This window comes from Lycorma delicatula, chromosome 6 (assembly GCF_047948215.1).
Source record: "Lycorma delicatula isolate Av1 chromosome 6, ASM4794821v1, whole genome shotgun sequence".
Lineage (NCBI taxonomy): Eukaryota > Metazoa > Arthropoda > Insecta > Hemiptera > Fulgoridae > Lycorma > Lycorma delicatula.
This window is the reverse complement of record NC_134460.1, coordinates 120182701-120209873: the sequence shown is the minus strand read 5'-3', so window position 1 is coordinate 120209873 and position 27173 is coordinate 120182701.

Sequence of the window (27173 nt, the reverse complement as noted above, 5' to 3'; positions counted from 1 at the left end):
AAGAAAATAAATAACTAAGCTTTAACCATTCAACAATACATTATTTATTGATTTACAATAATTATCAACATTAAAATAATAACTATAATCATGTTATAATTGTCTGGACTGCCAGTATAAATCCAACATGAATCCTGTTAGTACCTATTACGTTATAGTTAAAGCCCACTCAATGAGAATTTTTTTTAAATCATTTTTTTTTCATTTTTACATTATTGAGGTGATTCGGTAAAGAATTAAGTAATGCAGGAACAACGTACTTCTTTAATCGTTTACCGTAAGTATTACTATATCTATCTGTGATAAAGCTCATTGCTCTCAAATTGTATCCACTTTCTACATTTACCCTGTATTCATTGTTGTAAAAGTTCTTAAAAATAATTAAGAATTTAAATAGACCTCTAGCTGACAGAAACCTTGTAAGATTATTTAAATTAGTGTCATAATTGTTATCAGAATCATAAAGAGCAATATCTTTGAGGACCCTATTTTGTATTAAATTTATTTTATTTATGAGATAATTTGCGGCTGATCCCCATGCTGTCAAGCCGTATCGAATAACAGATTCAAACAAGGATGAATAGAGTAAGCGTTTACAGTGAATTGGTAATAGGGGTGAGATGTGGTGGAATTTCATAGCAACCACTCTTAAATTTTTACATATATGTTTTATATGGTGATCCCATCTAAAAAAAAGAGTCAAAATGTACACCCAAATATTTGTATTTGTCAGCAGTCTGGAGATGTTCACAATTACAGTTTATGTGGTAATTTTTTATACAGTCACATGTATAACAAATAATTTTTATTGGTCTTTGGGATCGAAGATAAGGAGATCTTACATGTAAAACAGCAGTTTTTTTTAGCGTTAATAATTAGGCCTTTGTCATGAAGCCACTTTAATAGATTATTAAAATCTTCTTGCATTAAAAACTCTGCTTCTTCCAATTGCTTATGTCCAAATGCTAAAACACTATCATCAGCGTATTGCAAAAGACGTGAATTAGATATCACGCTAGACATATCATTAACGTACAGATTAAAAAGTGTTGGGCCCAAGATAGACCCTTGAGGCACACCACTATCAGTTTCGTATCTATCACTATATTTATCTTTAATTTTAACAATAAGTTTTCTGTTACTTAAATAGTTTTGTAGCATATTATTAAAAGGGCCATTAAACCCTAGCTTATTTAGGGCATCTAGAAGTTTATGATGGTCTAACGTATCAAAGGCTTTACGAAAATCTAAAAAAGTAAGATTACACGGTTACATTTATTTAAGTTAATATTGACAAAATCAGATAAATCATTTATAGCATCATTAGTCCCAATCCCCTTTCTGAAACCATATTGAGTTTCACTGATTAATTTGTTATCATCAAGGTATTTAGTAACATGCATAGAGACATACCGTTCAAAAACGTTTTCGATACATGACAGTATAGAAATTGGACGATAATTATTTAAATCTTTAAAAGAACCAGCTTTATAGATAGGTCTAACAATAGACATCTTCAGTAGATCAGGAACCCTCCTTGATTTAATTATATTGTTTACTATAATTGAAATTAAAGGGCTGACTTTATTAACAACATATTTCAAATCTTTGATCCGTATGCCATCTACACCTGGCGATTTTTTATCATTCATAGATGAAATTATATTTTCTATTTGTTTAGGAGAACTTAAAGGTAAATGAAAAGACACAAGCTGCATGCAATTGCCACCCGTGAATTTCAAGAACTTATGTATACAATTATGTTTAATATCATCTACTGAAGTTACAAAGTGTTTACAGATAATGTCTGCAGCGACCTTACCCGCGTTATTAGATGTACCGCTTACATGTTTAATTATAGTATCGTCTAAGTTACGCTTAGAGGGTAACCCCATCAAAGAGTTAAGTAGTTTCCAGTTACCCTTAATATCAATCTTTTGAAAATTTTTAAATTTATCATTAAAATACTTCTCCTTCGCTTTTCCTATTTCAATATTAATTTTATTTCTATATAATACGTAATCTTTTCGAATTTCCAGGTTAGCTGGTGCTTTTTTCCATTTTTTGAACAGTTTGTCTCTATACTTTATTTTATTTAGAATGTCATCCGTCATCCATGGTTTTTTTCTATTTTGAATTTTAATCCTATCAGTATTTCTGCGAACTAAAGAACTGTTATACACAGAATTAATTATATCACTTTTACATATGCAGATGGATTATTATCCATCTTATTACCTAAGGTGTCATAATTTATGCTATATAACTTATATCTAATTAAGGCATTATCTAAGTAAAATGAACCAAGACTGTCATCCATCGATCTCGTTGGGATCGATGATTATTAATCATCAAGATTAATAATCTAATTGTATATACTATTAATTTAAACAATACGGGAAATTTTTATGGAATGGATCTCCCATGACACCCGATTTAACAATTTTAGTTTTCTGAATTTTTTATAAACGTGAGACTGTATTTGTTTTTTTTTTCTTCAAATTGTATCTTTTATTAAAAAGGTTTAATAATTACTTATAAAAAAGCTGATAAAATACGGTAATTTAGTTTAAATTTTGATTGTTTTTTTAACACAATATAAATGAGATGATAAAAACGTAATTTGGTAAGGGGATCAACTTTTTTTCCCAGGACGCACAACGTCGTTATCAGAGCTCGGATCGGACACAATACTACTATGCTAAACAATTAAAAATTAACTTACAAATTAGACTGAAGTAAAACGCCTATTCCGTATTCTAAAAGCAAAGTAAATGGTATAAATAGATTTACCATACTATAGTAAAAATCAAGTAATTGAATATAAATGGAAGGCCCTAAGAAATCATGAAACATTCGATAACGTCGTCTCATTATTTCCTGACAAATTCGGAAGTTGAACCTAGTTTGTGAGCCTAATGTACCCTACGCGCAAACGGCAAATAATAACTTCCTTTCGACGGTTATTCCTGTATGAGGAGCTCCACGGTGATACAGTATTCTTAACAGGACGACGTTTATTGTTCGGATTCCTTTCTTCAGAAAGCAGACATGATCATCAGAAACAACACGATTAGTGAAAGGAGGCTGGAAACAACCCTCTTTTACCGTACTATCAGCGCGCATATTGCATGAAATTCCAGTATGGCTTGGGATCCAGCAGAGATAACAGACTGCATGTCACAGAAGACAGGATATCTGAAGTACATGTTTCTAATCACCTGTAAGGTACTCATGAAATCTGAACAGACAAGTACGTGTCGAAATGTTGGGCTAATTATATTTTAGGCCGTACAGCTCCTCAACTAAAATACTGACGATGCTGAGAAGGCCAAATATGTAATATATAACCAATACAACTAACGTTTTTAGAACCATTCGTATAAACTATAGCATCAGGATTTACGCTCTTTCTAATAGTACAAAATATTTCCCGTAATATAATCCGATTTGTCTTTTTCTTATGGTACCGACAAAGAATAAAGCAGTAATTAACGAGAAAAAGCCTAAAAGAGGGTTAATAACATACAGTAACAGTAAGAAATGGAAGTAATTGTATATTTAGAGCTAGGAAAAGTAGTTGAACTCTGTTTTCTATCGGAGAAGTAGATGTCGTCTGTTCCTGATAACGATTCAGATGGGAATTAGAGAAAACCGCATTAAAGGTTGGATGATTTTGTTGTATTTTAATACGAACTACGTAAAAGCAGATCATTTCGTTACGTCTATTCCAAACGGATGGCTCACCAGTTTCCACCAGTAGACTTATCATAGAGCTTGAACGAAATGCACTTGTAGCAACACGGAAGAATGAATGTTGAACTACATCTAGCTTTCTAAGAACGGTGGACCGAGGGAACAAACTCAAACCCAACATTTTTTACTCGGAATTTTGATATTTTTTTTCTAAATTGTACTAGTTCTTTTAAAGCGGCATAATTTTTTAGGTAAAAAAGTAATTTTATCAAGGGTTTAAAATCAGATCTAAATTTTTTTACAGGAAATTGTCATATTTTTCGTAATTGTAGTCTAATTAAGTAATCAATATTTAAATACCGTATAGAGAATTCGAAATAAAAAACTATTCAGGACAAAACCAAGAAAAATTAAGTAACCCTTTGCATAATAAAATTAAATTATAATTTTACGAATTTAATATTATAATTTTAATTTTAAATCTAGAATTATTATATCACTGTAAAACCAGGATATAAAACACTAAGATATAAAAGACAGACGTTGTTTGTCCAAATAAATAAAGTCCAGTGACTGAATTTCAATGCTCTAAAAAAAACTTTAAATTAATTTCTTATTAATGAAAGAACAGTTTTATTTATGTGTAAAAAGAATTACGTCGATTCATAAATGTTGTTCATAGGTAATTATTTTGTAAATCACATAGCTTAAGTAAAAGAAGAAAATTTTTCATAAGGCACAAAAAAAGAAAAATCTCAAAAAAGAAAATCATAAAGTGTAATTATTTTCCTTAACGTAACATACTGTGTGTATACGCACGCTCATATTCGTATGACTATGTTCTTATTTGAAGGTGTTTGTTGAATCTACTATCGGTTTATACGTTAAATTAGAGAGATTTTATAAACGGAACTCACAATGTTTGGCATCAATTCCTTGTAATTAAAATTGTAAATGATTAGAAATCGATCAAAAAATGATTCGATACATCTAAGGTTATTTATAAATTTATCGTATTTCAAAGCGTTTACTAATTTGTAAAATAAATTTCTAAACGTTCATAGAACTGATTTCGTAAATTAAAGCAGACTTGGGATCGTCTGCTGATGTTCATTTGATTTCAGCACAAGACGGAATGTTTATTTGGTAGTAAATAATGATTCCAAGTGTTCTTTCGTTCATACAACGAAATGATTTCTTTTTAAATATAAACTAAAAAAAATTCAGATTTCACAACATATCCACTCGGTGACCAAAAAGCACTTGAAACAAAAAATACTCCGTATTCTATATGAAAATTTATTAATTTGAATCTAAGCAGATTTGGTATAATTTTTCATCATAAATTTCCTAAAATTTCTATTCCTAATATGTGCTTTCCAATCTTTTCAACTTATTAACAAAAACCCCATGACTCAATGAGATGAGGACGATGGTAGGTGTTATAACATGTAAATAAGGTACAGTCTTATACAGACGTAGGCCAATCATTACTGAGGTGTGTGGTTTATTGAACCCCAGCCACCAAAGTACACCGGTATCCATTGTCTAATATTCAAATCCGTGTAAAAGTAATTTTCCTTTACTAGGATTTGAACCTCAGAAGCTTCGACCATGTTTACAAATCAACTATAAACAGTTTATTTGCTACAACAGTTTTTATTATTCGATAAACCCGATGGATTATCACAAATTAATTAATAATCTTTCACGCAATCATAATATACCTTACCAGAAATGCTATCCCAAAAATTATTTGACTGTAGATAAGCTTAACAGTTCTTTATACATAAGATTCATAATTATATATATATATATATATATATATATATATATATATATATTATAAATTAAATAAACACCAAAGCACAATTTCAGAATATTTATTAAACCTCCAAAAGTACTTTCGCGAACTACATGCTACATCTGTTGGTGACGTAATGGTATATCACCATATTATGTTATGGTTTATACCACAACGATCAACATATGATCAACCACATTTTTGTTGATCGTATGGATCACTATAACGTCACCAACTAATATGTTCATAAAGTATTTGAATTTTCAAAAAAAAAAAAATATATATATATATTAATTAAAACAATAACTCATTTTTCTTTCTAAGAAAGTAATGAAATTGAAAGAAAAAATCAATGTATAAAATCATGATAATTTTAATTTTTTTAAATTATTAAAATAATACAACCGTCGTAACATCAATATAAATTGCTCTATTAAAGGAAAAATATTTGAATGTATAAGCTTATTCTTTATGGAAAATAATTTAAGAAAAAAATATGAGAAGAGTTTTCTTTTTAATGTAGTAGTTAGTGGAAATGCAAGTTTGTAAAGAAACTGAGTACCCTTAAAACCTTGTTTTAAAAACTATTCCGTGCTTTAAATAAAAAAAAATATTATCATCTATATGTAAACGTAAAAAATATTGGTGTTTATGCGCTTACATAGTCTCATATGCAGTTTTATACCGATATTCATACTTTACACAGAAGATGAGTTTAACATAATCAGAGGTAGAAATCTAACCGGTGAATGAGTATACATATATATAAATAAACTGGCGTATGAATGTGTATGTATTTTTGTATGTGAGCGTACCAAGCGGTTGAGTTCAGCTGTGGGGCGTATGTCGAAGTCAGGATAGTCGCGTATAGAGATTGTTAACTCATGTACCGGAACACCTGTATATAAAGTTGAATACAAAATAACGTTGCTTGAATTTTCCTCACGTATTTTAGCAATGATTCCTTCAATTGGCCTACTTCTATTTTACCAGCCATCAGACATATAATACAAGAAAAGATGTAGACATCCTCGTTCCTCTCTTTTCGCCATTTCAACTACAATACAACTCATCCTTAAAATGCTACCGCTGTTGTAATATTTTTAACATAAATTTACCCAAGAAATAAAGACAAGATGGACAGACGAAGATAAACGGTTACGCCAATCATAATACTACAATAAAATAGCATTCTGCAAAGTATAACAACGCGAATAATCAAGCACACTTAACCTGACATAACTTTACAATAGATAACATTTCAAATTCAAATGTCAACAGAATACTTAACAACTTCTATATGAATTGCATTTCAAATATTGCAATAAATTGCAGTTCAAGACTAAATTATATATTATATTTGTAGATTATACAGTTTGAGTATTCTCGATACATTAAGGTTTCTTTTTTTTTAACAAAGTTTTTACGATTTTCAATGCATTGAATAATATTAATCAAATAAGAATAATAAAAGCAGTAGAATATAAAATTTTATTTACTTATGAGCGTAACCAAAAAAGAACTCTATTTTCTAATATAATTCATTTAAAATAATTTATATAAATATAGAAATACTGTTATTTATTAATATATTATTAAATAAATAATTATAACTTTTGGATTAATTAAAAAATTCATGATTAAATATATTCTAGTACTCTGTTTTAGGAATAAACAATTTGTTCTACGTGAAAAACTTTTATAAAGCGGTAGATAATTTTAAAAATTAATTTTAACCGATTCAAATCACTTGGGTACTTTACGGTATGTATATTTGTATCCGTCATTCTACAGGGATTCCATATATATTATTATTCCCTAGGGATATATTCGCATAATTATACAATTTTTAGGGAAATGTTTCTGTTACCTCAAAAAAAATAAGAATATATTTTGGTTGCCTCAAAGTACTAATGAAGAATAAGCTAATTGAAGTTACATATATTATTGATGCTCTAAGAAATACGTAATTAACAAACTAACTGTTCAGAAATTTTGACTGATTAAGTACTGTTTTTGTTGCATTAGGAACGCTTTGTTTTACTATTTCCATGGATTTGATATATAAATAGAGTTTAATTACTCAATAAGGAAGACTTTATGGATCTAAATAAGAAAATTCGTTTCCTATTGGCCGGCTTATAAACAGACTAACAACAAACGTTTTGTGAGCCCTGTTTACAAAATGGTTCATATGCAATTAATACAAGTTTTCTAAAGTGTGCCTTCGAATTTTGTATTTTTTAATTCTGTTTCAATCAAGGTTTTACCACCATTTCCCTTGACCCATCCATCCAAGCAAATGGTGGATCAGTTCGTGCAGTTTTATTATTACGTTGAAAAGCATTTCTACGTATTTTTATCGTATGTATCTATATAAAATGTATTATTTTGTATGAGAATAATATATTTATTTTATATATATATCTATTTCTTTTTATAGAATTTATTTTTAAGAGACTGCATATCAATTTTCCTTATTATTTTACTTAAAAATATTATGTATAAAAAATAAATATAAATACATGTACTTATAAGTATTATATACTTAAAATATTATGTATGGTAATCATTAGTATTTCACAGAATATTTAAAATTAACTATTTTCGTTAATTTGTTTTTTAAAAATGGAAATTAAGTGGAATGAAACTCCTAAAGGAATTTTTTTTAAATTAAACTAATAAACAATTGAGATTTTTATTTTGTAATAAAAAAGTGAACTTCAAAAAAATAAATTTCTAAACTACAAGATTTTATTATCGTATTTATACTATATAAAAAAATATGATATTTTTTTTTTTGCAAAGGTAAAATAGAAAAAGTTTTGCATTTGTAAAATTTCCTTTATAATCTCAGGAAATTAGTTCCGACACATTTTTCACTTAATTAAAAATTTTTTTAATTAAAAAATCTCAGTTAAACTGTTATAAAAATAAGTTTAAACATGCATAACTGTGTTACTAATGAAAAAATTTCTTTACGAAAAAATTAAAAATTAATTCGATAAATGTGCAAATCTGTGTTAATACACATTACACTAATCTTGAACTGAATATATATTTAAAAAATTTATAAAATTAAACACTTTTTAAAATTAGATTAATTAAAAACTTTTTATTAATAATTAAACGTTAAATTTGTAATATAAGATCATTAATTTGTTTATAGGCGGCTGTAGCACTAAAAATTATGATTTCAAACGAAACGTATTTTATTCAATTCTCAAAATGAAAGTGGTTAGGTATGGTTTCCATGAACGTGTTTTAATCTTAGTTAGGATTATCAAGACTGAATTAGATTTCTTTGAATTTCATTCACTAAAGTAAATAAAAGATGATTCCTTTAATGTAAAAGACTGCCTCTTTGTAAGCTGTAAGTTGTTTTTTTTTTAAGTTTACTGAATAAAAAATCAATACGAACGATTGTAATAGAATGTAAATCATGTTGAAATATATACATATTTTTTTATATATATATCGCACAAATCTTTATTTAATATAATTATTTTTCTTGATGATATCGCCACATAAGTTTGAGCTTGTGCGTAGGATATGAAAATGGAATTTTGTACCGTATGAAAGATGCCATGCCTGACCGGGATTCGAAGCCGGGACTTGCGGTTGAAAGGCCGAGACGTTACCACTCGCGCCACGGAGTCCGGCTTGCATAAATAAAAAAATAAAATCCAATGTTTTCAATCAACTACGGACCACGATTAACAACACTTTTCTTAGTGTTCCTTTCCTTCTTTTCTCGCCAATACTTTTTATGACGTTCTCCAGCTTTTACCCTAAATTCTTTCCTACCTTGTTTCCTATCCTAGTACTACTACTCTTTTTTTTGGAGTTTCTTATTCGTAGAAAACCGTTCTTTCCGGGAATTCTTAAAAATTTTTCTTGATTAATTAGGAATTTTTAATTCGAAATTTCTATTCCTATTTTATTTGAATGTTTTTAACTTATCACAGTGTACGCCCGTCACTGCTATAATATTGTTCTCTGAAACATTGGCACACCATGATTGATGATCTCTTAGTAGCATAAACATGATAAACTAAGCAATGTATAATTTACGAAGCAATGTATTTTTTTTTTGTTTAAAGTATTAAGAAAGTGACATCGTGTTTCAAATACAAAGAATTATTTTTACTTTATTACTTTTTTATTTCTGTTTTGCTTTTTTGTGTACATTAAGTTCAGTTCTGTGGTTCTGCCTGTCCGGTAGGTTCTTTTGGCATGTGTCGTTTATTTTGTAATCTAATCAAATAATGTACGCTAGTACGCTACGATATTTTGTAAAAGGTTTTTATCGTGGTTTAAACTTTTTAAAGTAGTTCATATACGTTCTAATAGTTGGGCTGAATTTAAGTCTGTTTTCGTCCAGCTTTTGGGGTGGCTCAAAATGCGACTGTGGTGACATTGTTTGGTGCGGCTAAGAAGCTTATAGTGGATTGGGTTCATTGTCGGGCCAGCATGCGTGACCCGGAAAATAGGTGCTTCCGATTTTGGTGACTGGGTCACATGTCCTGTCAGGGTACAGATAGGTCCGCCTTTTGCTTCAACTGTAGGCAACAGGGGCAGAAACTGGCCCAATATTCTACAGTTTCTCCGCTGTATTTAAACTGTTTTCCTTTTTTATAGCTCTTTTAAAAGAGTTGGAGCATTATTTTATTTAAAATACTCTTGTATTTCTCCCTTTTTTTTAAATGTTTATTTGTTCTGTCTCACTTTTCTGATCATCCGACAAGCTAATCAAATTATCAGACACGAGACTGACTCGAGACAGACAATAATCATGTGGGATCTTTCTATGCCAACTTTTCAAAGGAGCACCGGTTTACTCTTCATCTTTGTTTCTCCATTTTTAAATAACATTTTAAGGACACGGTAAAGAACTGGAAAGAATCCACCACTGTCTTTTTTCTGATTTTATGGGAAATGACTTTTCCTAAATATTTAACTTTAGAAGTTTTGTAAGTTAATATTTCTCTGACAATATATCTGGTTTATAAACCATGGCAAATATTTTTAGTATCTCAAAAAGGGATTGTCAATGTAGAATGGCTTTTTAAATTAACTAAGGTTCTTGTGCTTTGAGGATAAGAAGTTTAACAGAAAAAATTTGTTCCGAAAAAATGTTTACTTCTTAAATTCACTTGATAGTTTCTTAATCTTTTTCAACGTATCTTAGGTTCAACTGAATTTTGTTAGATAATATTCTGTATGAAACAGAAAAAAATATATATATTTCACGATAGTTGTTTTTGTTTCATCGCCGTTTTGTAGAGAGGATGAATCAAAGCTGATTTTCTTCACTGATCTCTATTTTTTCCGTTTTCCGTGTTTTTTTGCATAATTCTTTGAAATTTTAAAATATTTTTTCTGGAGCATATTTAAAAAGTTTCCCCGTTATAGAATCCTCCCCATTTACCTTATTCTCATGATTTTTAATTATCTGTTTAATTTCATTTCTTTTCGGTGGTAGGCATCAGATAAAACTTTAATCGAATGATTCTTTCTGTAGGGGGTCACAATTTTATAATTTCTCTAAATACTTCGCCTTAAGTTCAGAGTTGTTTTTATCATAGAGTTCCGATTTTCATTTTTAAATATAGATTTCGAGCTTGGTAGATTTTTACTTTGGGTTAAATATTTGGTAAAAATCCTAGGTTTTGTTTTTTGAGATTTTCTATTTTGTTAGTTGTTATTTTTAAAGTTTTTCCTGCTTTCCTTTGGCAATTTTCCTTCGTTTAAAGTTATCGAAGTCGTTCATTTTTCCAGAATTCACACCTTTTGAGGTGATCTTCAGCTTCTGTGTACCTTTCATTCCATCATCGATGTGTTTCTTTTTTGTTTTGCAAGAAAGAATGTTTCTTTTTTTTAATTTCTCTGATTTTTTAGATATTTCCAAACAAACAGGAGAATTCAAATTTTCATTTCTTTTTTATAGTTCTGTTTAATTTTTTTATTTCATTTACGGTTTTTTTTTGCATTTTAGTATTATTTTTTGGAGTTGCTAAAGGCATTAAAATTAATCTACTGAGTGCAATATTGACAAACCCTCGCGCATGCGTAATCTTTACTTGCCACAGTGTAGAAAATTTTATGAGATGCACATGTTGCTCTCAATATGCGAGAGAGTATGAAACAGATATGCAGTCCGGCAGCTATATTTCGGGCATGTCCAGCCAAAATATATGGATAATAACTCAGCCTATACATTTATCATGACACAGTTATGAGGAAACATTCAGAAAAACTTCATATTTGCTTCAGGATAAATTTGAAGTTATTGCATTTATAATACAAGATATGAAAATTACAATATACATATATTGTAATAATAAAATAATTATTTAGCAGGTGATAAAATTATTAAAAATTACTCAAAAAATAGTAATAATAATGGGTATAAATTAGTAACCGAAACAAAGTTATGAATATATACTCAAGTTTACTCACGTTTACAATAAATTGTAATAAAAAAAAAAGTAAAGAAGCATCTATTTAATTAGAAATATATCTCATAATGAGGATAGGATCTACTCAGTACACTTATACTGAGTTTATCCTGTATAGTTTATTACAGGAGGCATTGAATAAATTTAGTCTATTCGGGTAATAATTAAAGAAATGTGAATTCAAACTGACGTTTGATTAATGTTGAGAAAGTGTAATACATTATGATATGAGAGATCTTCCAGATCGCAGATTAATGAAAGAAATGTAAAAAATTGGGATATCATATTTTGAAGATATAATTTCATTGTAGAAATTTAAAAAATTAAAATTCCTTTAACCTTCTTTTTAAAAGACAGGTTCCAAATCAAATACTTTCTTGAAGACCGCAATCGATAAACCCAATATCAACCACATTATACATTTTGAAATACAGAACCTCAAATATTTGTTCAAAACACATTCTAAATTGTAGCCTACGTTATGATTGTAAAAGCTTCTATTTCTGAAGCGTAATCAATTATACTACAAACTAAAGAACTGCGTAGAAGAATTTAATGATATCCTCAATTCAGAATAATTTTTCATGATAAAAGCGATTTGTCTGTAGATTTTATAAATTGTTTTAATAAAATGCTATCGGTATAAATTATAAATCCATAGGATAAAATAAATTATAATTAATTGGGTCTCCTTTCCAAATACATAACATCATACAACATTAATACCCAAATAATTTGATATAGGAGTAAGTATATCGTCTTACAACAAAAAACAAACATTCATAGAAGAAAGTCTCTCTAGATAACATCACATCCTCTACTTAAACCTGACCTCAGTTTACTCAGGTTGAGCTGTCTGAGCTACTGATAAGAATTGTCAAATGATTATGAATAAAAGAAACAGAAACATCACGAGACTACATTAAATACGCCTCAGGAATTTCTACAGAAATAACATCTAGTATTTTTCAATGAATCTTACGATAGCTGAAAAAGTATTTTGTAAGATCATTCTAAAAACTTAACAACGAAACCTTAGTAATTATTAATTATACTCCTCAACGAAGTGTACTGTAAATTAAACTCGAGTGAACAAAGGAGAAAAATGTGATTTATAGGCCGAATAATGTGAACTGGATTATAATCTGTTATATACTTATCAACCAGCCAGCCATCATATTTGTGAATATCATTCTATTTGTTGATAAATAATCAATAAAGAAGTTATTGTTACTTAAAGGTATATTTTTAGAGTTTCAGAGATGTGAAGAACGGTACAACGTTCTTCCCACGTACCAAGTAAGTAATTTTAACAATGAATATCCCATCTTTGAAAGAAAATGCTCTTTTTTCCACTGCCCACACAGATCCATTGTTCTTTTTTTCCAAGAGATAACATACACAATAAAATTTCACTTATTGTAATCTATTTTTCACTCAGAAAATTATATATAAAAAAGAATTAAAAAAAAATTAAAATAGAAATTTCTACATATATTTAAAATTTATGCTTAGATCATTATCATATATTTAAAATTATTTAGGTTAGGAATATATTTTCTCATATTCATTTTGTTCATAATCATTTTATTTATAGATTATATTCAAAAACATTTCGGTTCAGCGTTTCTTTCCAGTTATAATGAGTACTTTAGTTTTTAAAACTAATTACATCTAAATTTCAGTGAAATTAGCATACCAATACTAAACGATATATTAGGTTTATTAAAGAAAGTAATTAAAAACATCCCATCTTTACTATCAATTATAACCTAGCATTGGAAGCTTCTTACTAGGAACAGCTGTGCCGTTTTCGGGAGTAACTTAATGTTGAGATAGGCATACGTAGAGCGAGTGGTAGCGTCTTGACCTTCCATTCGGAGATCCCGGGTTCGAATTCCGGTCAGGCATGGTATTTTCACACCCTACTTGTCATTTACCTCATCCTATGAAGCAATCCTTCGGTTGTCCCGAAGGTTAAAAAATAAATAAAAAACATGTCATTGAACCGTTAAAATACACTACTAGGGTCATTCAGAAAATATTGGAACTGACACAGAGATGGCGCAAGTATGACCAAATGATTTTGGTATTTATTAAGTATGATCTTTTAGATGGAGTGCTGAAAATTTTCAGGCGTGTGCGATTAGTTCCTTTTTTGTGACATACGAGTAAAATAAACTAGTTTTGAGATTTTATTAAAAAAAATTGATAAAATCGAAAATTTACCTGTTATAATGTACTTTGTTTTAAAAGATTTAACCGAGAACGACATACAAAAAGAGATATATTCCACTTTAAAGGATTATTTCCCTTCGTTTTAAACATGGGCTACTGAATTTAAACGTAGTCGTACATCCATCTTGAATGGATGTACGACGACAACGCTTGGGAAGTATAAAAATCTCAACGATCTAAGAAATCGTCGAAAAAAATTCACAATTCTGTATTAAATGATCGCCGGCAGAAATGGACAAGCGTTGTCATTACAAACATTTCAGTAAACGTGCAAACTATATATATTTTATACTATGTTAGGTATGAAAATTTTTCCGCTCATGGGTGTCGCGTTATTTAGCAGTAGACCAAAAACCCGACCCATCAGGTTAGTCTAGTGGTTAACGCCTCTTCGTAAATCATCTGATTTAAAATTCGAGAGTTCTAACGTTCAAATCCTAGTAACGGCAGTTACTTTAATACGGATTTGAGTACTAGATCATGGATACCGGTATTCTTTGTTGATTGGGTTTCAATTAACCACACATCTCAGAAATAGTTGAACTGACTGGACTACACTTCACTTACAATTATACATATTATACTCTGAAGTAATACTTGACGGTGATTCCTGGAGGCTACAAAGAAAAAAAAAGACCAAAAACCCATTCGCCTAAACACTTCTTAAGGATGTTTAGACTTATTTAAACGCAATTCGGGTGAGTTTCTTCGACGTTTTATAATATTAGATAAAACCTATAGTCACCATTACACGCCAGAGGCCAAACAACAGTCCAAGTAGTCAATGGGAGCAGGTAAAAGTACACCAAAGAAAGCGAAAACTATTTCATCTTCAGGAAAATTCATAACAACGGTTTTTATAGTTCTGGTAGTGTGAACACTTATATCTTTTAGTAGTACTCAAGCTTATCACCGTGAAGTAGTAATATGCTTCACTACTAGACCGATTAAAGGGTGCTATTCTGAATAAACGTTCCCTTCTGAGCAAAAAGACGTCCTTTCACCACAATAATTAGGTCACTCTACATATAGTAATATAGTAGTAATAGAATATAATAATAAAGAAAACCTTTTTTTCACAGTAGTTAGGGAAACTGACTTTTAACCCATTCAAAATTTTCCTTGTTTCATTTCATAAATTACTGCTGTTTATATTAAATGATATACACTTTGAAATATATGGAAACGGATTTTTTTTTCAAATATATTCTTTAAGTATTAACTGATGTGAAAATCTAAATAACTAAAATGAAATTTTATATATCAACTAAACTGTTTACTTTAGAATAATATTTTATATATCACTTTACATTACACCGTAATTATATTATTTTACTATTTTTTAACAGAAAAACTATAATTATGTGCCTTAATATAACATACTTAATTTATTATTAAAAAACAGACTTTTCCAGGTAATTTCATGACATTTATACAATCCGCACAACAAAAAAATAGTAAGATTATAAGGTTATATATAAACAATCAAAATATCAGTAATTACTTTACTTTGTCAATAATTCAAAGAAAGAATTATGTATAGAAAAGTGAAAACAGAAACCATTATTTAATTTATAATGTTGTTACGTTTCTTGATTTGAGGCTTAAAATTTTGATTCCTGCTCGATAGGCATAATGTTAACATTAATAATGTATAATTCCTACATGAAATTGCATAAATATAATATTGTAAAGACTATACTGATAATGTTTAGTAGACAGACAGAGTGACTGTAAAACGTATGCTATTGAAGTTACGGTGAAGGAATGAGAAAGACAGCAATGAATTTTAAAGGGATTTACAGGAGGTGGTGGGAATAAAGGAAGGGTTATAGAGCAATGCGGTTCGGTGGTAAAATAAGCCTCATTTAATAATGATGACGCGTCAACAACGTGTAGAATTGAACACATTGGTTTGATAGTTAGGAAAGGAGGAGAGGATGTGATGACGTACGGGTGCAGGGATGGTATTACTGAAGGAGGGTGGTTTGTCACGTTGCTGATTGTACTGAACGTTGAACGTTACCGAACAGTTTAGGAGTTAAACTGAACTGTTGTTAACACATTGCTGCATTGCCTCCTATAGTGAGTGATGTGATGATCAAAAGCTATTGTGTTCAGTCAATGGCTTTTGAATAGAACCTCTTCAACTAATACAACACTTCAGTAACCGACGCATACATATATCTTAGTATATATGTATATTGTTTAAAATGCCTGTATGTTAATAATATACAAAACGGAATCACAATAAGGACTTCATCCGATTACCAGGAAATATCATAATGATTATTTTAATAATAAATTATAAATACAATATTAATTATATACTGTTAATTAAATGTTTCATTTAAACAATTTTATCGGAAAATTAGTTTGCCAAACTTCAATCTTCCATGAATGTAAAGCAATATCATAAAAATCAAGAGACTTTTATTAAATTAATTATTTATTCTCTTAGCTGTTGTTCACATATCTAATACAATGAAACAAAGTTTCATTAGATTAGACCATTAAACTTGGATTTATTGAAGGTGATAAAGTTTTGGCTTATCGACTTCAAAACGATATGAATCTTATACAAAGAGGTTTATTTATGTGCGTCATATGGATTAGATCAGAAAACATTTTCAAGAAATATCATTGATTTTCAAAGTGAACGTTTCCAGGATTTATGAAAATTGATATCTTAAGAACGTACAGTTTGGTCTTATAATTTGCATTTTCCATGATTTTGGTTTTCCTAAAGAAGGTGGTCGTCATTGAAAACAACTTTTAAAGACAAATGTGACTTGAATTAACTCATAACAATAAAAGTAAATAGTGCCTATGTCAAACTAATTTTAGTCCACTTGTAACAGTCGTTACCTTACAAATTTAATTCAGTTATTATAGTAAAATGAGGTAGTTTTGTCAAGTAATACTTTGTATCATCCTAAAATTACAAATATAGTTGCCAGTATAACTTCTGATAACAATAAAAAATAAAATTTCTCTCTGCAGTAATAATTTTCTTCTTAACTGACTGTGTATCTATCGGTCCACGATATTTTTACCTTTTGAGCTTACATCTGCCGGAATCGGCATCACGGTATTAACATGTATTGAAAAGCTACTTAACGAAAACATTTTCGTTTTGTTGACTAATACTTTGGTGAACTTGAATAAAGACCTGTATAATACTTGACAAGAGTTGTTTCTAAAGTCCTGGAAATGAATAAGATAAAAACAAATAGACGACACACAATTAAAAGTTAGTCAAATATAAAACATTTTAAACGTATTTATTTTCAAAAAAGACGAATTTATCTTTCATAAATGATTATTATTTATATTTGCTTTTTATTATAATATTTAGATAAAAAAGATCATTACATCAGGTATAAGATTTATATGTCATAATATGAAGGAGCAATAACAGCAGTTTTTAAAAGAACAGTGCAGCAAATACTCTTATGTTGGTTTTATAAATGTGTGCGCATGTGTGAGTATGTACGTGTTTTTAGTATTTTGGTTGCTCCTGAGAGGGTGTTTAGCGTGTGGTGGTGGTGTGGTCTTACACTCAGTCATTTATCTAATTCGGCCGGCGCCTTGGGAAGTGTTCCCCGTAAAGTTATAGCGGTAGAGGCAAAGCTTAAAGCTTAAAGCTTACAGCTTACTGCTTACTGCTCTATACTCTTCCCTCTTACTACTATTATTACCACACACCATGTTGCCGCTAATTTACGATCTTTCGCGCCCCCCTCTACCACTTCACTCTGTACATTGTCTCCATCCCCACTACGAACCATATATACAACCTCAGACCTCTTATAAACATCTCTTCCTTCCTTTTGCGCTTTTAGTCGTCTAAGAAACGCTCGGTGTCATTTTGAAATTATATAACTTTCGTTGCAAATAAGAATATTAAACCTGTAACTAAATATTTAATTATTCGATTTTCTTCATACACCATTAAGGACTAGCGTGTTAACCTTTTAAAGTAATTAATTTTTCATCAAATTAGTGTATATTTTCATTTTAAACTGCTTATTGCATTCATATAAATCTTTGCCTCTCCGTCCGAAAAGTTGTCAAATCGAACTTTAGTCGCACCAATTAAATTTTAATGCTATAATTTCTATATCTTCCACGTTTTATTTATTTAATTTCACTTGAATAGATTATACAATACGATAATACTCGTATAATAAAAAGCTTAAAATGTAAATAATATTTAATTATAAACATCATTCGGGTACACTGCGGGTAAAGGAAAATTTCCGCGAATCTGTGTGACTCTCCGCGGATTTTGATTACTTCGAGAAGGAGGTCATCACGGAACACACAGTTTTCACGTGCGATTTATTCCTACAGCATAGGGAAACATGCAAGAGAAAATTCGGCGTACTTACCCCAGAGAACATCATTGGGACTATGCTTCAGACCGAACGATCGTGGCACGCTGTATCCAAGATGCTGGTTAAGATCATCCGAACCAAGTTGGCGGAAGATGTTAAGGGGACGAGCATCTACATCTGAGTCTCCCTTGGAACAGATTCCGGCCCCAAGAGGTCGAAGTTGAAAAAAAACGCAGCAGGATCTCGACAAGTTCGAGGCGTGGCCAGCACTGGAGGCGCAGATGAAGACTAGTCACATGATGTGCTGTGATAATACCGTAAGGAAGATCAGGCCTCCAATTTTGTAGAAGGGGGAGGGTTTTAGTGGGTAGGCCCACAAGGGAGAGTCCCACACTGCTAAGGAGTATGACAACACATGATGCCTATAAAAGGTTTCCCCTCCGCCGATAAAAAACACATTAAGCCTATTCCCAAAAGTAAATATTTGAGCCGAAAGCAAGAGTATGATAAACAAAAATGAATCAAACAATAAATGTTGTCAAAATAATAATTAACATGTAAAACAATATAACTTAAATACCACTCAAAGTAGAAAGAAAATAATTTGTAGCAGACCAACATACTAAAAATCAAATACAAACACAATATAACTTATAATGCAAAACACGTACCATATAATAAAATATCTAATATAAAAACAACACTTAGCGAAATAAAAATAAAATTACCCAAATTAAAATAATTAATATATTCTGTAAAAATCGTAATCATCATTTTCAAATAAATTCCTTCAAATATTTCTTTAATGAGTGAACAGAAATAAAATTACCCAAATCAATATCAAGCAGTAACAATAATCGACTAGCTACATTATATAAACCACTCCTAAGGAGAACTGTATAGCAAGAGTTATACAAATATTACTCATCAAAGAACGTCTAGTTATATAGAAAAGATTATAATAAAATTTAAATAAATAATGATTTTTATAAACAAATTTTTAGCAGGTAAATTAAATTATCAAATAATAAAGCAAATTACTAGGAAATATATACGGTTTAGTCAGACAAATTTTTAATAAGGATTTAATAGGGGCTGGTGTATATGGTCAAACGTATTCGCCCAAACCAAAATGCCATGTGAGAGAAATGCCTGAACAAATGAACAATAAACAAGACAAAATATAAGTAACAATTCTTAACTTGTAAAAGAGTCTCGTAATCTTAACCAAATTATTTATATGGATATAAATAATTCTTCAGATTACAATCAAAATCTATCCAAAGATACTTAACAAAGGTTAGCACAATACAATTACAAGTATTCTTATTAAGCTGATAGTAATCAGATCTATGTAAAATTATTATTACTATTATAGCCTATTAGAAAAATAAACTACTTTATTTTTACTTGCATTAATGCACAAAAAACTTCCAATCATTAATCAATTTCTGACTCAGATTAACTAGTTTTATATTTAAACATTATATTTATTGCTAAACTTATGCATAATTTAAATGTCACAGATAAATACTGTATATCACAGATAGATGCTGCTATATTTTTCAATGGTGTGATTCAGTGTGCATTTAAGAAATGATAAAACATATGTAAATCATATCCTATAGTTCTGCACATACGTTTGTATTAGATCAGTGTTTCTCAATCACTGGTCGTATGAACCGGTGCCGGTCCGCAAAATAATGCTACCGGTCCCTGAATAAATAGGTCCACAAAAAAAATTCAATAAAATTCCACCTCCCTTTGTAACCAAATATTTGTGTGAAGTTGGATTCTCAGCTATGACACTTATTAAAACCAAAACAAGAAATCGTTTATCGATAAATTAATCTCTTCGATTAGGTTTAAGTAATTAACGACTCGACATTGAAACAATTGTGCAAAATGAACAACAACAAATTTTCACTAACTTTCATTATTTACAAGTAGTTTGTAAAATGATTTGTTTGTAGTTCCTATTTTTAAATAAAACAACCAACATTTATTTTCTAATTTTCATTTATATACTGTAAATGATTTATATTGTAAATTTTCATTTATTATAGAAATTATATTAATTAACATTACGTATATGTAAATCTAATTACTAATAAAATAAAAATATGATTAAGTTTTTTTTATGCTCATCAAAAATATAAGCTGAGAGTTTACCGGTCCCTGTATAATTTTTCTACAATTTTACCGTCTACCATATAAAAAAGGCCGAAAAATACTGAATTAGATAAAAGTAATGAGATGGTCTGACCTAAAACGAACGCCTGATCCAGTTGGATTAAATACAAACATGTGATCATCATTTGAAGTTAATGTTCCAGAGTTAATTATTTTTTATCGTTGACAATAAGCTTAAATTAGTGAAAGAATCCTGTTGAAATCATTTTGTAGGTTACAGAAAAGTTTGCTCTTCTTGAGTTGCAATTGGATCAGACCAATTAATGTCATCTGGTTACAATTCAGTTAGTCCCAAGTATAACTGCTATATAATGGTTTGCCAAATTATCCTTATTGTGTAGGTTAAACTCAAAGATAACAGGGCATAATATTAACTTACATTAACCGTTCCACTGTTAAGTATAAGAATACTATTCTGTCTTGATAATTAACAGTAAGCTAAGGCTCTAAAAAATATACCATGGAAGGGACTTTTATTATCTTAGTTTATTTTTAAAACAAACCAGAAAATAAATCGGTAAAGAATAAATAATTTCATGAAGTAAATTTTTAGGTTTTTCGACCATGATACCATGGTACTGTATTGGTGATTGATTACAATTAGCCTTCAGAAAAAATCAAGAGACACTTCAAGGTTATGTATGAACGTATGTACGTCTTACTTTTACTTTTTATCCAGATATAAAAAATAAATTAGGTTAAATTATTGTTATTATTTTATACGAAACTTAAGTTTTTGTACCAAAATAGAAACAACGGTTTTTATTAGAAATTTATTAATTTTACAATAAATGAATTCAGATATTGAAAAATGTCAACAATTTTTTTTTCTAAAATATTTTGTAAATATTTTATAGTTTCATCAAATATATAAAGATGAAAAGTTACAGTTATGCGGTAAAGTTTCAAAGAAATATTATCGACCTGGATGACATTTATACAATAACAGATTTTACAAAACCGGCATTCGTTATCATGGGATTATCAAACTAGTACTTCAATTTTCCCCATTTCTTAAAAAAAAAATAATAATAATATTTAAAAAGATAAACAACAATAATAATTATGAATATGTCTGGTAATTTACGTTTATACCGGTGGTTGCCAAACTTTTCCGGGTCACGGCGCCCTTTTTTCATTAAAATTTTTCTACGGTGCCATACCCTAAGTAAAATTATGACTACTAGTAAGTAAGAGATAAAAATAAATAAAACTTGTGTATCTTCATTATTATTTTTTTTTACTTTATTAACATTAAATTAATAATTATAAATATCTTGGTTCAATTAATTATTAAGCTTTTACAATATTTCGCGGCGCCCTTGTTAAGAGACCGCGGCTCCCCGGAGCGCCGCGGTGTACAGTTTGGGTATCACTGGTTTATACGATTTACTTAAAGAGCTCTCTTTTTCCTGTTTAGCCTCCGGTAACTACCGTTTAGATAAATAATTCTTCAGAGGATGTATGAGTGTAAATGAAGTGTAGTCTTGTACATTCTCAGTTCGACCATTACTGAGATGTGTGGTTAATTGAAACCCAACCACCAAAGAACACCGGTATCCACGATCTAGTATTCAAATCCATGTAAAAATAACTGGCTTTATTAGGACTTGAACGCTGTAACTCTCGACTTACAAATCAGCTGATTTGGGAAGACGCGTTAACCACTTGACCAACCCGGTGGGTTTTACTTTAAGATATCCTGTTGTAAACAAACTGCGTGTCTGTAGTAGACTGTTCCGAAAGTTACACGTACAAAATATATGATTTGATATTTTACGTTTAATGTTTTTATTTGGCGCCGACTAAATCGAGTTATTTATGAATTAATTACATGGCAGCTAAATTTAAAGTTTTATCATTGCTGAAAAAAAAACACATTAAACGATAAAGTACTGTGTAACATATATAAATATTAGTGAGGACTAACAAACTGCGTCACCCGGTACTAACACAATCGCACATGCTGCAGTAAAATCTCACTACTACAAACAGCTAGGATAGCTGTTACGGTAAATGCAGTATAATTGGAAGTTTTAAAAAATCTTTACATGAAAAGATGAAACTGTATGTGAAAGATATTCAATAAAATCCAGACAAAAACCTTCAAAGACTTACATAACACTTGAGGAACTGCATAATTTATTTTTCTTCAACAATTTGCATAACTCTATGCAACTCTTACTACCGAGGTCTTCATCCACAACAGACGATTACTTTGAAGGATTATTAAGTGGAAAATTAAAGTATCTAAAAAAAATAATTAATGAAATCTTTCAGCAAAGTTTTCAGATACTGGATCCATGGTGACGGTCTCTTGCCGCTCCAATGACCAATTGTAACCAAAACTGATCGTCATCAATGATTCAATATTTAGAAGTCACAGCAAAAAATCATTTAATCTAATCTAAAGATATCAAGTAAAACGATAACTGACGAAGAAAAAAGCTGATTTGGGTAGACGCGTTCACCACTAGATATACATATCTCAGTAATGGTCGAACTGAGACTGTAGAAGACTACACTTCATTTTCAGTCATACACGTCATCCTCATTCATCGTCTGAAGTAATACCTGAACGGTAATTCCCTTAGACTTATAAGTAAAAACCCCTTAAAAAACAAGTGAATTAAAATTACTAATTTCTTCAAGAAATCTTCAACAACAAATTATCACCAATACAACTTCAAATCTAACACACCGTAAGTAAAAAAAATAAATGAAATAATCCATAAAATTAAAATGTATCTACAATTATGGATTTTGCACACCGATATTTTTTCTTAATAATTATTACAACAAATATATATGTTTGTTTTAATTTTACTTCATTTTCTACATATTAAAAAACAAAGTAAAAAAAAAATAATAACAGCTACTTTGTCGTTTTAAATTTGATATGAATGTTTTAGCGAAAAAGAATCATTACATATATTAGAAATAAAGTAGTATGAAATATTTCTTATCGGAATTGATTAATACTTATTATATTTTATACAATACATTAAAATAGAGTGGAATAAAGTATATTTAAACATTATTTAATGTTTAATGCACACACACACACACACACACACACACACACACACACACACACATATATATATATAAAACAGGGAAATATCCAGAGATAAAAATGGAAAAACAAAAAGCGGTTTATTATTTATAAAAATAATAAACATATATATACACAAACATAGTTCAGTTAGTTTACTTACTTTTCGTTTGTATTTTATTTAAAAAAAAAAAAAGAAAGAAAAACATATGACACAAATATCAATATTTTGATCAACCTTCCGTACACGATAGTACTGTCTGAATAAACATGCAATCACCTGCTAACCAGAGAATCACCTTATTCTTTTTGTTACAATACTATGGATGCAAACACACACTCATACTTTCTTTTTAAATTCTCTTCCATTTATACGTTTACATAGTGCTGTTTGATTTTATCTGCTTGTTTTTTTTGTTTTTTTTTTTTATTAATGAATAACATGTATTCAGTTTCAACTGAGGTTTTACAACATTTTATTCCGTATTCTCTTTGAGAAGAAACCTAAAGGTTTCTTCCTTTGACATGTATATATATATATATATATATATATATATATATATATATATATATATAGAAAGAGGGTGTGAGAGAGAGAAAACCACACACATACAAATACTAGCTAGTATATATTCTAGTTCAAAACAAATTGTATTGTACCATAAATTTTACAATTTAGAAAATAACATACTAAGTGTGTTGAATTGCAGTTCATGTTTATTTGTCAAGTAAATTTATATTTTAGTACAAAATATGTTAAATATATTGCTTCTTGATATACCTCGAAAATTTATGTTTAATACAACTTCGGTATTCCTATTGAATTTATGTAAATATTCACAAAGAATGAAAGAAACTTTTAAGATATGTTCTACTGGTGAAAATAAAGAAGAAAATGGATATAAACATAAGGTCGGAAACGCTTCGTTAGCAAGTTTCGATTGGCGAAAAGTTACCCTTTGATTTCCGCTTCCTTCGGTAAAATTAAACCAGACTGTAATTCTTTGGACCAAAATTAAGGGGTAGATTTAATATTATTTGACACATAACCTGAAAAAAAAATAGATCAGAGAACTGTATTTTTTTATAATTTTTGAGAAATTCCAGATAAAATACAAACACTGGGGACGAAAAACACTATTTTATATTTGGCGTAAGTAAGTAACTTTGTTAAATGAGTAATAAACACATAAAACTTTTAAAGAAAAGTTGTTACAGAATTTAATTTTGATCAAAATGGTATGAATAAAATCCACAGAAATACAAACGTTAAGAATTTCTGCGTTCATTAAACACAAAATATATGGAAATATTGCAGATGTTAAGTTGGTAATAAACATATGACCTTTCTTCTTTATTTTCACAAGTAGAACATGTTTTTTAGCTCCGGGACCACTGTTACGTAGTGCTTCAGAGGATGAGATGAATGTCAATTATTTTAGAGTGTGTAAATGCCATACCTGACCGGGATTCGAACCCGGGATCTCCGGACACCAGTAGAACATGGCCTGAAAATTTGTTTCATTTTTCGTTAATCACTCAGTATATGATAAACTTTATCTTAAAAAGATATATTTCCATTGTCACATACAATTATAGTTTCATCATTGGAAATTACTGGTCATTTAATTTAATATATTAAATAAATATAACTGCTCTATTCCAAATTTTTATTCTATTGGCAAGTATAGCCTTTCCAGTATAGCATACTGGGAAGTATAGCAATCGGCCAAACTTTTGGATATCGAGATTCTTGCAAATATCAGTTTTTAAATACACCCTTAATACAAAAAACTAAAAAGAAAATTATAGAAATTTTCGGAAGACATACACACGTACGTATTTTGTTTATTATCACCTAACTGGCTCAACCTAAAGTCTTCGAAAACGTTTCAAATACTTTTTATACGTGAGACATTGAAGGCATCAAATTTTTAAAACAAAATTAAAATAGGCAAAGAAGGAATTTTCACCATTTTTCTCGTTTTGTACAGCAGTGTTAGAAAATTAGGTTTTAGTTCAATGAAATTTTTTTTAAAACCCGATGTTTTAAGTGAATCAAAATTAGTGGCGAGGGCAGTACATTCAACATTATTTCTAAACATATAACCGTATTTTGATAAAAAAAGGTAAAATTTGTGACATTATTTGGCCAAATTTTATATAAACTGGGCATACAAATTTTACGTTTATATACTCCAGTTTCACTCTGATTTTTGACCCCGTCAATTAAAGGGGCATGATAGCATTATATATATGTGTACACACGAGCATATATCTATTTTTTTAGTTACTAAAATTTTGTTTAACCTCATTGAATAACATTTTTTTCCCCTGCCTCCCGGAACCAGACCCCCAATTAAGCATGAACACGGTTCCGGGAGGTGCCTTTGCCTCTAGTCGCCTGAGGTAGCTGCCGAGAATGGGTGTCAAAAAAAACCATATCTGTTTACTAAAAATTTAATTTTTATATTTAGCAATTATATTGTAAGTGCAATTTAATTTTGATAATAAATACGTGATTTACTTCAACCCAACATTTTACAAAGAATTTTGATTTTTTTTCCGATTATATTTTTAATACTGAATCATTTTAAGGTAAAATAGTCATTTGATCTCAGGAGTAAAATCGGATCCAAATTTTTTTTATCTTTTTCTCAACAGTATTCTAAATGCAATATAACTGTTATTAATATTTAAAACATATGAGATATTTGAAATATAAATCTATTAAGGGAGAAACCGGAAAATTAATGCAACTCTTTGCCGGTTTCCTAAAATATTTATTATAAATAAGGGAATATAATAAATAGTCTTCGTATTAGCTTTCGAGGCGGAAAATAATTAATTTTTTTTTCTGATTTGCTTATTCAGAAAAAAAGAAAATCATTTATTTGGTGTCTGTAAAACAGCAAATAAATTTCTGAACATGTAAATGCACAAATAAATTTTGTGCAGAATATGCATAAATAACATACGTGACCTGATGTACTGCCGGATGGGAGTTGGCTAGGATAAGGAATCTCTCCTGATAATTTCTTCCATAATGTAAAAAATAAAGTTATTTTTAATTTCTTATGGTTAAGCCCCTACATGTCTTTATTTTATTTTGTTTTAATAGTTCTAAATCTAGTTTCTAGAAAAATTCAAAATAGATAACATTATTTCTTATCTTAGTTACCAAAATTTTTTATTATATCGCTTAATACATGAAAATTTTAAACGTAATTTGTCTTAAGTAATGTATCAAGAGATATACTTTGAAAAACCACGAGAAATAAGCTATAAAAAGGATTTAATTTTTATTTAATCGTCCACTAAGTCATATTATACTAGTGAAATTGAAATACAAAAAAATCCTTTTAGCAAAAATTCCTATTAACAAA